This window comes from Triturus cristatus, chromosome 5_1 (assembly GCF_964204655.1).
Source record: "Triturus cristatus chromosome 5_1, aTriCri1.1, whole genome shotgun sequence".
NCBI classification, from domain to species: Eukaryota; Metazoa; Chordata; class Amphibia; order Caudata; family Salamandridae; genus Triturus; species Triturus cristatus.
The window spans coordinates 495,889,612-495,906,344 of NC_140587.1; the positions used below are offsets into that span (position 1 = coordinate 495,889,612).

Here is a 16,733-nt window from a genome sequence, read left to right on the forward strand (position 1 = left end):
TCCCTTGTGCAAGCCTTCACAGACACTGCTCACCTGTGAACGACAAGGGAGATTTACAGACATGGAGGGACAGGTGAAAATAATCTCTGTATGAGTGATGGGCCCAGCGTCCGGGGCACTCAGTCACATGGGTGGCAAAATTCTTCCAAGGGAGAAAACTGAGGGTCCCTGGTAATCAGTGTTCAGGGCTAAAGATACAAAGTGCACCAAAAGGTGGGCTCCATCCTCCTATACTCTCTGCATAGGTATGGGCAAGCAGCCAAGACTGAACTCAAGCGAGGTGGGTGAAGCAGTCTACAAACTGCAACAACTTTATAACATTGGCAACATGTAGGAATGTCCAGCCAAGGTTGTGTTTTATCCTGTCTTTTAATGTATATTTTACATTAAATGCACAATCAGAGCACGGAATGTAACCAGAGAATAGCGAGGGTGAAAAACACAATTCACAAATGTATTACAATAATGATCCAATGAACTGGTATTCTCACAAGGAGAATGTCCTTTGGAAATAGCAATCCAGTTAAAGGAGATAGTAATTTCACCATGTGCAATGGGAGCAGCGTTTCCAGAGGAAAGAGACATAAGGAGAAAAGATTGTTTTCTGAGTGGTACAAAAGAGAGTGACTGATTAAAAAGAACTTGTAATTTATGAACTTGGCGGAACACACTGGGGAGACTGCCAATAGTTTTAGGCCTCCATGCCAAGGCCCAAATTGAAAGGAAACACCCTAAGGACAAGACTTTCGTTTTTATCAGAGCTCATGCATAGTGTCATAAAGACTGCAAACCCGGTCTTTTTAGTAGGAGCCAGGAGCCACAAATAAGGCCTTTTTATAGTAAGTAAGTAAAACTTTATTCGATTTTTCACAAAAATCACAAAAGCATACATAGTAAATTACACATAAGAAAAATTCTGTATCACATCCACTACAAATTACAAGTAGAAATATAAAAAAAGCAAATAGTGTACTGAAAATCTAAAAAGCATTATGTTAGAAATGGGGGTCTCTAGTTGGCAGAGGTAGGTATTGTCCAAATAGGGACCCTTGCTTCTAGTCAGGGTAAGTGGGATACACTTTTAAAAGAACTCCTGCTCACCCCCTTGATAGCTTGGCACGAGCAGGCTTATCTCAGAGGCAGAATGTAAATCATTTGTGAACACATGCAGAAATACAGTGAAAACACTACAAATGGACACCACACCAGTTAAGAAAAATAAGTAATCTTTATCTAAACCAAACAAGACCAAAACGACCAAAATTCACAATACCGTAATAACAATATGACTTTCAGATGGTAGAAATAGTTCATTTCAAAGCAAATTGCAGATGCAACACTTTTCACACAAAGTACCTTGGATGTGTCATGCAAACAAACAAAACGGACCACAGGAGGGAAGGTGATCCGTCAGTTCGTTACACTCAGAGAAGGTGATCGTCGGTTCCTTGCTCCAGGGGAGGTGATGCGTTGGTTCCTTACCGGAGAGGAGGTGATGCATCAGTTTCGTACTGCATGGGGAGGTGATGCGATGGTTCCTTACTGCGTCCCCCAACGATGCGACAGGCTTGGCGCCTCGATGCGATGCAATGATCCGGAACGATGCGTGGATTCTTGCAGCCGCACAGCAGGCCTTGCGTTGAAATCGGTGCGGTGATCTTTGACTTCGGAGATTGATGCACTCCATACGGCATGCGACGATTTCTCGAGCAGCGGCAGGCGCTGCAATGGTTTCTTCAGCGATGCGTCTGAAACAGGAACGATGCATCACGCTTCTCAGTGTTGCGTTGATTTTCCAGCTCCCAGTGGAAAACAGTCTCTAGAGGTCCAAAACAACAGCAGGCACCTCTTTGCACGTCAGAACTCCCAGCAAAGAAGTTCAGGGGAGCGGGTGGTAAAGACTTTGTGTCCCTGAGACTTCAGAACAGGAGTCAAGCTCAGTTTCAAGCCCTTGGAGATCTTCCTCAAGGAGGGGACACCGCAAACAGCAAAGTCCTTTCTCCTTTCCTTGGTAGCAGGGAGCCACTGCAGGTTAACCCCAGACAGCAAACAGCACAGGGGCAGTATTCCTCCTTTTCTCCTTGGCAAAGGTTCCGCTTGATTCCCAGAAGTGATCGAAAGTTCTGGGGTCTGGGCCCCAATATTTATACTACAAAATCCTGCTTTCTCTGTTGGCAGAGAAGCCCTCTGCTTGGTCAAAACCAGATCTGTCCTCTCTGGTGCAGCTTCCTGGCAGGAGGTGGAGACAGTATTGTGGAAGGCAGACCAGGCCCATTCAGGTGAAATGAAATCTCCTCCCCATACTCTAAATGCAGCCCAGGTCTATTCAGCCCAGCCCTGACTCATCAGGCTCAATGGAGCCACTGCTCGTCTCCAGCCCATGTCATCCAAAGCCAGATATGCAATACACAAACCTAGCAGAGGCACACTGGACAGCTCTGCAAGAAAATACCTACTTTCTAAAAGTGGTATATTCAAACACTGAATGTAAAAATCACCCTCACTGAAAGGTGCATTTTAACATTCTGAGTTCATACTAAACTTTCTTTCCCTACCTTGTTCCCAGGGGTAGTTGTGTTTATAAGATGTTATAAGCAAACTCCCCATTCTATCCTATGGGAACAGGTAGCCTTGCAATAGTGAAAAATGAAATTGGCAGTATTTGACTGTCAGGACATGGCATACACACCAAAGCATGCCCTACCTTTCCCATACACTGCACCCTGCCCACAGGGGTACCTTAGGCCCTACCTTAGGGGCAACTAACATGTATGAAAAGGGAAGGGTAGGGCCTGGCAAGTGGGTGCGCTTGCCAAGTCGACATGGCAGTACCAGATTGCACACAGGCTCTGCAAGGGCAGGCCTGAGGTACATTCACCGGCTGCTTATGTGGGTGGCACAATCAGTGCTGATGCCCACTAGCAGCATTTGAGTTACAGGCCCTGGGAATACACAGTGCACTGTACTAGGGACTGACTAGTAAAACCAATCAGCCAATCATGGAAACGTTAATTCATAACAACAATTTATAAAGGGAGCACTTCCACTCTGGTATTGAACAGCAGTGGAAAAGTGCTTAAAGCATCTAAACCAGCAAAACGGAGTCCAATACACAGCAAAAGCACAGGAGGCAAAGGCAAACAAATGCAGGGTAGAACCACGCCAATGGTGCCAGGTCTAACACATTATAAGATCACAGCATAAAAACAAGCTAAAAGGGACAAAACCCACTTAAAATACACATACTAAAATTCAGCGCCCATGTATTACCCCATATAAAAAAAAGTCAGGAAAAAACAGATGGAGGGTGGTTTTAACAGTTGGAGGAAGAGAAAAGTAGGCCTCACTTGATTGAAATTCATGGGCAGAAGGAGCGGGCAGATAAACTTGTATCGAAGATTGTTAAATCTTGGGCATGTAATGACAGTGTGAAGAGTGTCAGGCAGAGATACATTGTCACAAGAACAGCTGGAAAGTCTGAGACTTTATAGCAAGACCCTTTAGGCAGCAAAAGTTGATGGAACATGTTAAATTCGAAATAGGTTAATAACCTACGATGAAAGTTAGCCATCCTCAGAGACAAACAGGGTTTCAGCCCAGGGACAGTTTTTACCATGTTAAAATGGTGCATGGTGTGCTTGAGACGGGCGCGGCCTCTCGTTCTGCAGCCGCCCTTTCCAAAAAGGCATGCTTTATCCATGCAAAATCCCTCGTTGCTATATGTTCTGGTTCAATAAAAAGCTCAGGACGACCCAGAGAGTTTAGGGTACATCTGATTAATGAAAGTCAGGAGATACTCAACATACCATCCAAGGCCAGATAGTCACCTAGGATGAGTCTATTAAGGGACAGGTCCTCCTTTAACCAACTCTACAGCCACAGTAACAGGGGGTGCAGTCCAATCAAGTCGGATATGTACTCCAAACCCACTTCCTCATGAATCATTTCAGAGGGGGTGCTCGGTGAGCCTTGAGTAGACCTTTCAAGAAGGAGTTCTCAGTGACCTGAAGCTAGGAGGAAGACACATGACCCCAGATGTCACAGCCATAAAAATCCAACGAAACACACTTAGCCCTAAAAACGTTAAGCATTGCCTCCACATCGGTTTGTCCCAGGCACCTTGCCAGGATGCCAACTCTATTAATAGCTGATTTGAACCTCATTTTTTTTTAAATAGAGTTTTATATAGCGCACACTAGACCCGCATTGGGTATCAGAGCGCTTTACATGAGCATCAGTTTCGTTACAGAAGGACACATTCATTTATTTTTGTTAGGCACGGGGAGATTAAGTGATTTGCCCAAAATCACAGGATGTTGAGCCTCGTTGCGGAGACTTAAACCCGGTTCCCCAGCTTCGAGGTAGACAGCTCTAGCCGTAAGGCTACATCCTCTCCCCTGATGGTGTTTTTCTTTAACAAGGGCTGCCAGGAGAGACAGGAGTCCAGTAGGATCCCTCAAGATGTAAAGTGATTGACCCCAGTAATGGGCTGGCCCTTAACCAAGAAACCTTTTGGTCTAGTGTTCCTAGGGTCCACCACCATGACATGAGATTTAGAGTAGTTGGTGGTGAGATTGAGTCCATCCATATAGGTAACAAAAAGGTCTAGGAGACACTGTAGACCCTTAGCCGAGCGTGACGTAAGGACGGTATAGTCTGTATAGAAAAGAGCAGGCAGGTGACAACTGCCTGCAGTTGGGACCTCCACTCCTGAATCCATTAGGGCAGAGGCCATGCTGTTAGTATAAAGAGTGAAGAGAAAGGGGAACAGACTACACCCCTGATGAACCCCTCTCTTCAGCTTCAGGTCCAGAGTACATTCCCCATCTGGCCCCTATCTAACTGAAGCGGATAAACCCTCATGCAAAGTATGTAAGAAGGAGAGCAGGGCCGGTAAGGCCCCCGTGTACCCAACCACAGCCCAGAGTGTGGCTCTGGTGACTCTATCAAAGGACAAGCTTAGATCCATGAAGGCCAAGTGGACCTCCCCCTCCTTCGCCCTATTATACTTCGTGGTCAACATGTAAAGGTTCAGGGTCTGGTCAACAGTGCCCTAGCCAGCCTTAAATCCAGATTGGGCTTCTGAGAGGATGCTCTTATCTTTAGCCCAAGCAGAAAGACAGTCCAACAGGACCCTTCCCAACACCTTAACCTCACTATCCTCCAATGAGATGGGTCGATAAAAATCAGGACAATAATGGAATGCTTCCAGCGGGGGGAGCCTCCCCCTGATATCCGCATTGAGTCACTGTGTCAACATGGAAGCCCAGAGACTCACCTCAGATTTATAGAAGTCACCTGGGATGCCATCATGGCCAGGGGCCTTGCCCTCTGGGAGGGACATGTTGGCTTTCCTACCCTTCTCCCACTGCAGACAAAGACGAGATGGCACCCACTCATCAGACAAAGGGGCTCCGCTGTACTCAAGATCATAGTCACCCTAAAGTGGTCCCACAAGCCTGGGGGGAGATGGTCAGTGCCTGCATGCTCACTTGAGAAAATAGGATGATTCACGACCTCCAAAACTCCGCGCTGTTGTGCAGAGCACAGGCCTCAGCAGTTGTCCTATAGCTCCCTGTTGAGAGACTTCTTCCTCTCGGAGCGAACAATGCGATAGCAAGCTCTGGCCCTCCTCACTTCCTCCCTGTCACATTGCTGCCTGTGCAGGGAGGCCATAAGTACACTATGTGCCTTAGAACATGCCTTATTGAACCATCTACTGAGCTGCACCACATGGGCTGCAATGGGGGCAATAAGAGCATTTTTAATGAGTCCAGTAATTTTGGCATAGGCAAACAATATCTCAGATTCAGAGGCCCCATCATCTAGACAAATGCTAAAGTCATGATAACAGGAAGAAAGGAGAGAATGATGGAAGTCCGCTGGGACCACCTCCGCCCACTTGAGTCTTCGGTCCTGTGTTCTGGGAAGGACCAGTTCCAGAAAAAGATAATCGGGCCTAACCGTGGCCAAAGACAAAGACCACCTGAACGAAGCCAAAACGTTTTAGGCTTAATTTAATGAAGGTGGCTAGCTCTCCCTTAGCTCCACCATGAGGGGAAGGCAAGACAGGAGAAGTAAATGGGGCATAGCCATCTAAAACAAGGGAACCCTCAGTGTGTCACGTCTCTTGTAGGCAAATCATATAATTGAGGCGAAAAAGGTCAGTACACTCTTCGTTCACCAACTTCCCTCTGATCCCCACAATATTCCATCTCAAGGCCTTGAGGGTGTTGGAGGGTGGCGTGGTAAAATCAAATGAAGGCAAAGGGATACGAAGAGTCATTCAACCTTGAATCGAGTCAGTCCTGTACATCCAACTCAGTCAAGGGCTCAAAGCGGTTACTCCAAGTAAAGTTAGGGGCCTAGAAAGGCAAGGAAGTGCACAGGGCCCGGGATCCCTGTACAATAGACCTGGGAAGCCCTCTACTACCATGCCTCCCCTCAGAGGAAAGGGAAAGAGGTTTATAAAAATAACCCAAGGTGAACAAAGGAATATCCCCGTCTTGTACAGGCCCACACGAAAATTGGTCTAAAATACCACCTGCCCGCCACCTATTAGATACATTCATTACAACACAGTCGCCTGTGAAGGTTTTCTGAGAGTGTCCCAACCTACCCAGTCTCCAGACCATGATTATGCCCCTGGCACAAAAGTGGTCTATCTTAATCTTCTTTGAGAGCCAATCAGTTGCGGATAACCTAATGCTACTACTTTTTTAAGAGGAGGGACGTTGGCCATAACGACAGGATAGGGAGCCGCTGCTGGGGGGAGTTGTATTGTAACCTCACCGGGGATGAGTCTCGCTTGGAGAGTTAGGATCCGGGTCACCCCTCCCCAGCTGAGAGTAGAATATATATGGGGGTGAGTGGAGCTAAGACAGTGGGAAAATTAACAGTGTGCTAAATGGAATTTTGAGCCTGTCCCCCACCATCTGGAAGAGGGGGGGGGCGGACTTGTTGAGGCTGCAACCGCGGGGAACCCACCTGCTCGCCAGAAAACTTCCCGGGGCAACTAGGGTAATCAGAGATGAGTGAGTTGCAGACAGGGAATCCCCCAATTGTTATCATATGTACACCCATACTGCACACTCATTTTTATATGCAACAATGTTGGTAAGAATTCAGTCTTCGATTGATGTTCTTTTTTCAGTCTTGCTCTTTCTAAGTACTTTAATTCATTGCATAATATTCTTCATAATGGCCTCGACATTAGCCAATATGCTTTACAAAAGCCTCCACAGTAGCCAACACGTGTTTCGTCATATTCATGACTTCCTCAGGGCTAAATAGCAAAGAGATAACAAACATTATCTAATCTCAGAAGGTAAAACACTTATATACCACTACCAGTTACTTCAAAGTCCCACATTTTCTCATGCAAACACAGTGGGCAAACTGTGAACTTGGAATAATCTTACGTACATTTGTCATATGTTGATCCACAATAAATTATTAGACAGCATATTTGCCCAATTTCAAAGCATACGATGAAGTACTTCAAGGAATGCCGTTAAGGGTTAGAAACAAGAGAGTTTGGTGAGTTATTGTCTGAACCTTTTTAACAGTTATGGCTGCACTTACTGAGTGGGCCGACAATGGAGTTTGGCTTGGAGGTGTCCCTCTCAGGGCCCTCTACTGCGATAGCCCCCCTCAGCAATGAGGGAGCAGTTGTGGGGCGATTTTGCCTGGTCGCTCCCCTGGGCACATGCTACTGAGAAAGTATGGGGCCCCAAGGGCATGGCGGAATCCATCTGTACACTAGGGGTACCAAATTAGGGGAAGACCAGGCAATCCATAGATAAGGATAGCCTTCTTTCCGCCAGCTCAATCTCTTTGGAAACAACGCCCACTGAGCATGTCAGAAACCCTTCGATTGGGGTCCTGCGGGGGTACCCTGGGAGACCCAGTTGTTTTCCTTTTCCCCATTACTACAGTTCTCAAGAGTGAACAAATGAGCTGATAAAGAAAACCTTACAAAATAAAACAAAAATTACCAGCTGAGATCAGATAGAACACACACAAAAAGAAATATACGTTTCTGTGTTCCATAAGCCCAATAAATCAATGTCTGTGTCTATATGAAGAAAAAACAACCCTTCGAAATGGCAATCAATAAAAGGGGCACAAGCCCTCAAAATGCAGCAGGTCCTAGAGATAACAGCCAGGCAAAAGACAATGTGTCAAGTCCAATGACTTTTAGTATGAGGGCAAACAATCACCCGAGAAGGACTCTCAACTGAAACGACTCAGACACCCAAAAGCACAAGGATCCTGGGCAAGCAGAAGGTCACACACCTTTTATCCTTAGATGCTCCTCCACCAAGAACAGGAGATAAGATCAAGGGCAATGACTGCAAATCCAAGGAGGGTGGCTCCGCCCCACCTCTTCCTGGTGCTGATGGGCACAGGACGGGCGTAGCCCAGGCACGTCCTGTGCCCTGGGTGTCACAGCTGCGCTATATATCACCCAACAATACACAGGTGAGCAGGATTCTAAGGGGCCGCCTCCAGGAGCCCCTAAGCACACTGCGACATGAAGTCCCTCCGTCCTCTGGCAGAAAAGCATATTTTGATAGGCTTAAACCACAAGATGGAAATTAGGGTTGCGCTAACAAACAGTGGCTTTGAGACTGCAATGGTTTGCTTGGGTGCAAGGGGTTTTGACCCCGCTACATGGTAAATGAAGGCGCAGAGAGGTTTTAAAGAATGATGATTTAAGACAACCAGATTGTCAATGACTGAAGTAAGTGAGTCATTGGTGAGGTGGAGATCCTTAACAGGATCACTGTCAGGGAGAGAAAGCAAGGCCTGAGCTCTAGGCTAAAAAGAAGCAGGGCAGAGTTTAGCCCATGTCAGGCAGCATGTGAAAACTGATCCCTTGACTTTATCACTATTATTTGGATATGCCCCTTTAGGTCTCTCCCTGCATGTAAACAACCTCTATTTAGTTTCTTTTCCACTCAACTCAACATATACTTGTTAATGATTTGTAATAAAGGTGTGGAAAAATACAAGTATGCCCAATAACAGAACTTTAGCTAGTCCTGGTGTACCTCAGTCGTGTTGAATCTAATAGCCTGCACAAAGAAATGAGTGTAGTTATTGTGAGGTAGGAGGAAGAGATATGTGTTAGTATATCAGCTACCCCTCTACCTTGAATGCTTGAATTCAGTCATTTATTGAATAACATCAGCCATGAAATTAAGGGCTGCCGTAAGGGAGATGTGGTTAATTCTCACTGGTGATGTTATATGTGATGCCATCAGTCATGTCCTTAATTTCAATTGTGATGTCTTGTAATTCCATCACAATTCAACTATGAATGTTGTATGTTTACTTATTGGGTTTTAAAATAACCATAAGATCATCATTTTAAACACAATGTGGGGAGCACACTGGCTCTCATCCCAGCACAGTTCACCCCATTGCATTCTGGAAAATGCAGTACGCTTACTTCAAAGTTGCTGTGTGAGTGGTACCGTGACCTGAGAGGAATTTGGCAGCATTTTCAGCATCCACAGATGACATTTCATTTACTCTCTACTTCTTTTGCCCTCTACTGATGAAGGGCTAAACCCAGAAACACGTGTCTAGAGATATACAGCAATGTCTGCACCAACTTTGGTGAAAAACTACAGCTAATTTTGAAGTAACTGCTAATTGTGTACTGCATTGACTGAGCTGCAAAGGGGCAAGCTATGCTGGGGTGTAAGGCAGTGTGCTCCCAACCCCCCTTCTATCTGAACATCTTGTTGTAATTTTAATTACAGCTCCTGCAATGCCTTGAATGGCTATGCTGTTGTTTTTGGTTTGGGGTGGAAAAAGCTGATACTAAGGTAGGGCCAGTGGAGTAGCGTGGGCGGGGCCACAGGGGCGGTTCCCCGGAGAACAAAATTCTTAGAGGCGTAAAATTGTAAAAGAAAAAAAATGGTGGCAGGTTTCTTGCTTCCCATTATTTTATTTTTTTTTAACATTTTTCGCCCCGACGTAGGTTAGTGGGTGCAATACTTACCTTGCACCGGGGGCAGGCAACCCGCGTTGTGCCTAAAAATACACATTTTTAAATACCTAGTATAATAGTTGCATGCTCACCCTTATCTGTGCATGGGTGAAAACCATATTAATCATGGCGAGCTGGTAGTCTTTAGCGGAAGATGAATTCTCATAGCTTTTGCTTCCTGCATAACCGAAATATTTAAAAAATCGTGTGGATATGTTCTATGAATATGTGCATGCATGCAGCCGTTTATCAGTAAGGATGGCCACGCTTCTGCTATTGCTAAGACAATTAAGCACATGACAAAGTCAACAATATCTAGACAATATCAATCTGCTTTGAGCACCCTCGGGGGGTTGCTCTAAGCCCCTTACTGAAGGGCTCTTGGAAAACAGCGCCGAGGCTCCGGCACATTAGTAAAACACAAATCCGTATGGATTTTAGTCCCACCTCCCCAGGAACACACTTTGAACGTTCAGCAAATGAACGCAGTTTACAGAAAAAAGAATTTCAAACAGAAGGATTAGGAAAATTAATTTGAGTCCAAAGCAATCATCCTAGGATAGGATTGCACCAGGGGCCGGCACGCGCAATGGCAGCCGCGGGACCCGGAGCCCTGCTGGGGCCTCCTCGGCTTTTAAAGAGCTGGCGGATAAAGCCGCCGGGTGCTGCTGTGGGTGAAGTCTGTTGCTGCGCTATTTGCGGATTATTCTCATCCTATCTCATTTTGCACAATATCTCACTTAGCAGCGCGCGCCTAAAAGCCGAGCTACGCTGTCAAAGCACCCGGTTTATGTCTTTATCTCAATATTACCGCACATTAAAAGCAACTAGAAAAAATCCTTCGCTGCTGAACGCCATTTAAGGTCACATGATGACGCGCGTCGTTGACATCACTGTGGAGCAGGGACTGAGCGTCTGTCTATGGGGCTGTGAACAGACACATCCTAGATGCCGGGGAGTAGGATGGCGAGCGATCGCACTAGTGTGCTGTTGCACCAGCATCACAGGGCTGCCAGGCACTGCAGCGCGGCCAGTTTGCACACATGTATGCACTCACTGATCGCCCTTGAACAAAATTGCTCTCCTAGAAGCACATGAATGACATTGCCGGTTGGTGCAAATGACTCTGCCCCATTGCACCAACACCACTGTTCTCTCGTGTAATTTAGTCCCTGGTGATTTAAAATATTTTTATTGGACAGCCCAGAACAGCACAGACTCGAATCACCTCTTTAGCCGGTCTTTAAAGAAGGGACAATTGGATGAGCCCAGCTCTACTGCACATACATATGAAATGCGCTGCATTATAAATGGGGCAGTGACTAATAGAGCGAATGCTGCGTTTCGACGTCTTCCGGATATTAAAGCTGCCCGGATGTGGCGGCGGCCTGACCTTCAGGCTCAGGCCGCGGGGTGTCACGCCGCCGCCCAATTAGCGGAACTCCCTCCCAGGCACGGCCTCCTCTGGAATGAGTTCTCAACGAGAGCAAGGGATGGGAGAGACAGAACCCGAGCGCGTTCTCTGCTGCGTCCCAGGCTTGACAATATCTCAGGGCTAATTAATTCTATTAATGGATTATACATTATAAACGGCTTCCCCAGAAACGATTTTCACACGTCTCTAGAATTACAATAATAGCTTCATGAATATTCAAGGCCAGGGTGACATATTAATTTTCTTCAGACCAGGTCTATCATTATCATATTCACACAATTTTCTTTTAGAAATTCAATCGCTTTCTAGGCCGAATGTAAATTTATTTTGGTAAATATTATTTTTTCATACTTTGAAATATTTCTATTTCTACTAGGGGTGCGGCAGGTGCTGCAGCACCCACAGACCTGGAGGAGGATCACAAAGATAAAGGAAATAATGAGGCCTTTCAAGCAGTTTTTATTTCATGTAGAAGTGATTGTTCCAATTTAGTGAAAGTTTAACTGTAATTAATAAGAGCCCAGAAAACATATTTATACAAAGCAGTTCGCATTTCTTAGTCATGTACAAATAAGTTTACATTATGTGGCTTCAATGTCCTGGCTACCACCCCCAGTCAGAAAATTGTTCCAGCAAATTTATTTGATTTTTTGTTAACAAAAGAGTGGCCAGGCATTAGCCAGGTCCTTCTATTGACTTTGAATTGAACCAAATAACATCCCTAGTTTTGTTAGACTTCTCCATTGCATATGGAGTCCATCTGCAAATTCCGATCCCATGCCTGAGTAAATGGTTAGGACCCTGTAGTCCTGCACTCCAGTGGATCACAGAGTTCTGCACTCACCCAAGTCTGGATAGATGTACTGAAACGTTGGGTACTTTATAACGCTTTCCTCTCCTGTCTGGAGTTCAAACATTTTGTTGGAGTTCATATCATTCGCAAACCCAAATGCTGATTTCAGACGCTCAATGACCCCTCACAGCTTGAGAGAGCGTCTGACAAACACTTACATATCACCAACTGCCTGCCAAAATCCGACTTTTGTTCCTGCTTGTTTTTTGACCTGCGTCCGCTGACTGGCCTTGCAACTTTGGAGGTGATCATCCATCCCCACAGAGTCCAGACCATCTGAAGAAGCACCTTGGACTCATCTTCAGCAATGACCTTTCCTTTCACTCCGAAATCAATCCATTGTCGAAAGGAGCAAATTATCAATAAAGACAAATAAATAAGACCCTTCACTATCTCCACTCAACTCTTCGAAATGGCCTCTTAAGGGCACAGACCTTTAAAAATGTAGATGACTGTAATTTCATCTATACTAGTCTCTGCAACAGCAGATACAGAACAGCCCCAGAGCGAGCAGAAGAGAGAGTCGCACATGTGCCTGGCTCCAGGAGCATGGCTAAACTCCCTCATCCCCAAGGCTCCGCTCTGCCTTTCAGTGAAGCAAATACATGATATTAAACATCCATGCACCGTCCCCAAAGCCTCCTGAGGCCAGGACCTACTACTCTTCCTGTCCTTGGCAGCAAACTGGTGCTCATTCAGAAACTAACACTGCAATAATTAGACCTCATCCATGAAACAAAAAAAAGACAGAAGATGGAGAAAGAAGTGTAAAAGCCCAAAGCACACATTTGAAACAACCATCCACATCCTCTGAGGGTCAAACCAAATTACCTGAAATTGTTTTTTGCCCCGTTTTTGTCTAAACTCCAGGTAAGTATTTCATCAGAGGATCACTGTTGCCTCCTTTCACCACCATAGAGGTTTATCTCCTTTAGTCTAACAGGTGTGGGATAATATTCAAACTCCTCATCATCTTTGGTCGGCTTAACAAAAGTGAGCGGAGTATGATCCAAGATTGTTGCAGATCCGCTATCTGAAAGAGATGGAGATGTGTCTATCTAACCCTTTCAAACTGGCCTTCATTCTGGGTCTATGCCCAGATCCTAAATACCTAAGCTCCACATGACACCAGACCTTTACATGAAAAATCATAAAGGGAATGCACAAGTCAGCTTAGCACTGCGGCAGTTACTAGACTTGGACAAAGCATGAAAAACATTATGAAATAATGTAATTAGTGGGAAAAACAACACCACATCAATTTCCAGCATTTTTGCAGCTGCACAATGAGAAGAATTGAAAACATCAGAAATAACTTTTCAACCATCCAAAAATAAAGAAAAGAAAATATGAGACCTACATATAATATACCATGCGCTCATCCTTCCCTATGTGGGCAGGAATTTCAAACAAAGAAAATGTCGCTGTAATTCGTACCTATGAGCACAGTCTGGTTTTGTTGCTAGAGGAAAAATATGAATTTGCTTAAACCTTGCCTCGTCTTTCATCTCTAATCAGTGAACACCAATCTTCGTCATGTAAAGACAACATAAAGTGAAATCAATTTGATCCATTGTTTGCACAGATAGTAAACTAGTTTAGAGCAAATCCTGTTTGCTCCACTCGATAACCGGAACATGCAAAGAATATTTGCTTTTTTTTTTTTGCAAGGGGGAATGAAATCCGGTAATATGGCCTTCGATTTCATCTCAAGTTACTTTCAGACCAAATGTCCAACTCCTCTCTGTACACAGAAAGCTGCAGCAATCGGCCAATCAGACTCGAGCCAGTGATCAGCGCCATTCCAGGTAGAGTCCCCGGCACAATTATCGGTCATGGTCTATTTACCAACAGTCTGAGATGCAACTTTGTTATAAAAGCGCCCAATCAGCCTTAGCTCAATTACAAGTTAATGAGCCAGGGATATTTTGTTTCAGAGAAGTAACCCAATTAAAAAGGTCTGATGCAAACGCGCACACAGGAGTTGCTGCCTATTAAACAGCATGCCGAGCAAAGCACATTTTTAGAATATACCGGTTATAATATTTGAAATCTGACTTGCATGCATTAACTGATATATTATTGCAGTGATATTTCTCTATATAGCATGCAAATTATTGTGGCTGGAATGGGTTGGATATTTCTGCATACCTAATAAACTCGAATCTTTCGGGTGTGAATAGAACTGGAAGTGGGCACCGCGGCTGCAGGGTGTGGCTGTTCATTATTCATCACACTGCAGATTCATACAATGGAATATATGTGCAGTACAGGAGCAACTGTACAGGGTGCAGAAGCACATTCCCAGGGGGTTAATGCTCTCCTAAAACGTTTGTCAACATTTATACTGTAATTTTTGATGCCATCTCTAATGACAACTACCATGTTTGATGCGGTTAGTGATAAGGAAGCACCACCTACAACCACAGCTGCAAGCCGACCTAGGGCCGGCTTAATACTTGTCTGCCTTTTGAAAGTAGGATGAGAAAGTTCACCGCATCTGAAGGTGTTGTACTTACTTCCAAGCACTCAGTGTCAGCTGGATGTTGTCTTTGGTCAAGTAAGCAATTGGCACATGCTGTGGGGCCTGTGGCCTTCTGTCGTGCACTGTGTTCAGTGCTCCACAGCGTACTCAGAAGGCTGCTGTGTCACCTCAACTTGTGTCTGCAGGACAGCCAGTCCCCAAGAAGAGAGGCAACACCACCAAATGTCTGCAATTTCCTGGAGTAGCCGAGAGTCTGCCTAAGCACATAAAGCCTGCCTGCTGAGAGATTGGAGGAGGCAGCCTGGTCCTACAGGAGGAGAGACCGTCAAGAAGAAACCTGTCGTCTGGAACACCCAGAAGTAGCTTACTGCTAAGAAAGAGCAACGCCGCTATTGACCTGCATTATTAGAGGTCTCCCAGTCTCCTGATGCAGTCCCTGCTGTGAGCTGAGTAAGAAGTTGTACATCAAATCGCCATCATGCTACCACTCATTTCTGCCACCGACCTCGAAGGTCTGCTACTGCCGCTGGCACTGCCACTATCCGTGAGAAGAATCTGACTGGCTGTTCATAAAGAAACGACACTCGTGTTTCTTTTCTCTCGGTTTCCACTATTTCCAATGTAAAGAACCCCAATCCAATATGGCCATTATTCTCTTGTGAGATTTCAGGGCCAATCCGATTAATTTCTCCTCGTCCTCCAGTAGAGTGACCTCATAACCCAACCGCCATGCTATCGGCAAGATCTTATGCTCGTGCTTCACACTGCAAGGCTTTGCAGCACAAAACTGCCTGCCTCACACGATCCTGCCAGCTCCCTTTGCAGATGAATCTTGTGCAGTAACCGAGTCTTATCGAGCAGTATTTTTGTTAGCACACAACTCCACCTATCTCGTACAGGAGCCTCGTGCTACTCAAATCCGATAAGCACGTTCACGAATCAACATGCTCCTCTGTCATTCTAATGAACTTAAATCACTTGTCCATTTAAAAAATAAAACGCAGTGGCGGCTGGTATTAAGGGGCGTAGGGGGCGTTGCCCTACCTACCAGCATCGGGGAAAACTGAAGGGAGAGAATGAACACCATGGAGCAGTTTCTGCTTGGTGCTCCCCTGTGAGACTATGTGAAATCTTCTTTTTTGTGCTCGTCGTCTCGAAGAGTCTTCCTGCTGCGCATGTGCACAGCTGGGCTTTGCACGGGTGAGGAATAATCCTCGCCCTCGAGGTACAAGCGAGGAGGCAGGTGAGTGCTGGTGACATCAGCCTTGAGGGAGTGGCTGCATAAATCGGCAGTAAATGGATTACAAATGGAGCGCTAAGCAATTGGCCCAGGGCGCGGTCAGTGGAGCGCCATTCACTATAATGGGAAGGGGCAAGGCTGGCACACAGTGCAGGGGTGGTAACAATTGAAGCAAGCCTTTCGCCTCCGTGAATTAGGCTTCCTAATTGGGTAAGGCTGCGGGGACGTTAGGGGAGTGGCTGGCTATGCATTCATTTGGCAGCTCTATTGTGGGACACCGTTGCTGGAATTGGAAAAAAAAAGGCACCTGCAGCCCTTTACTTTCAATGAGCGCGCAGCAGGTTGGTTTACTGTTAGCATGAGCAAGTTATCGAGAGCTGAATTGGGGCTCTGGGGCTGCCATTATTATAACAAAAATGTACGGAGTCTTCCTGCTTGATTATTTGCGATGGGATTTGGGTAGGGTTTTGGTGTTTCGCAGGTTTTCCTCCTTAGTGTGGTTGCTTCCGTGAACATATCTGGAGGTAATTACCTGGCATTCCGAGGGCCTCACTGGCTGCTACTCCTTGTCTGCTGCATGCATTGAACATTTTATTGGGCTGGGAAAGATCATTTACACATACTCCAAATGGTTGGCATCGCTGCCCCTGTCGCCTGTACCCATCAGTGCAAGGAGGAGAAACTTCCAGACAACTCTAGAAAGTTCTAGCATTACCC

At 45.7% G+C, this 16,733-nt stretch overlaps 1 protein-coding gene across 6 annotated transcripts in view; it reads right to left on the minus strand.

The window, feature by feature from the left end:
- The window catches only part of RALYL (RALY RNA binding protein like), a 1,712,955-nt gene that overhangs the window by 1,235,829 nt on the left and 460,393 nt on the right, over positions 1-16,733 (minus strand). Inside the window, exon 1 of one of the 6 annotated variants that reach the window (XM_085605352.1) lies at positions 15,825-15,844. The exons of the other annotated variants lie outside the window; for them this stretch is intronic. The gene's annotated coding sequence lies outside the window, so the exon portion shown is untranslated. Of the gene's footprint in view, positions 1-15,824; positions 15,845-16,733 lie in introns of those variants that run through there. 6 annotated transcript variants of the gene reach the window in all.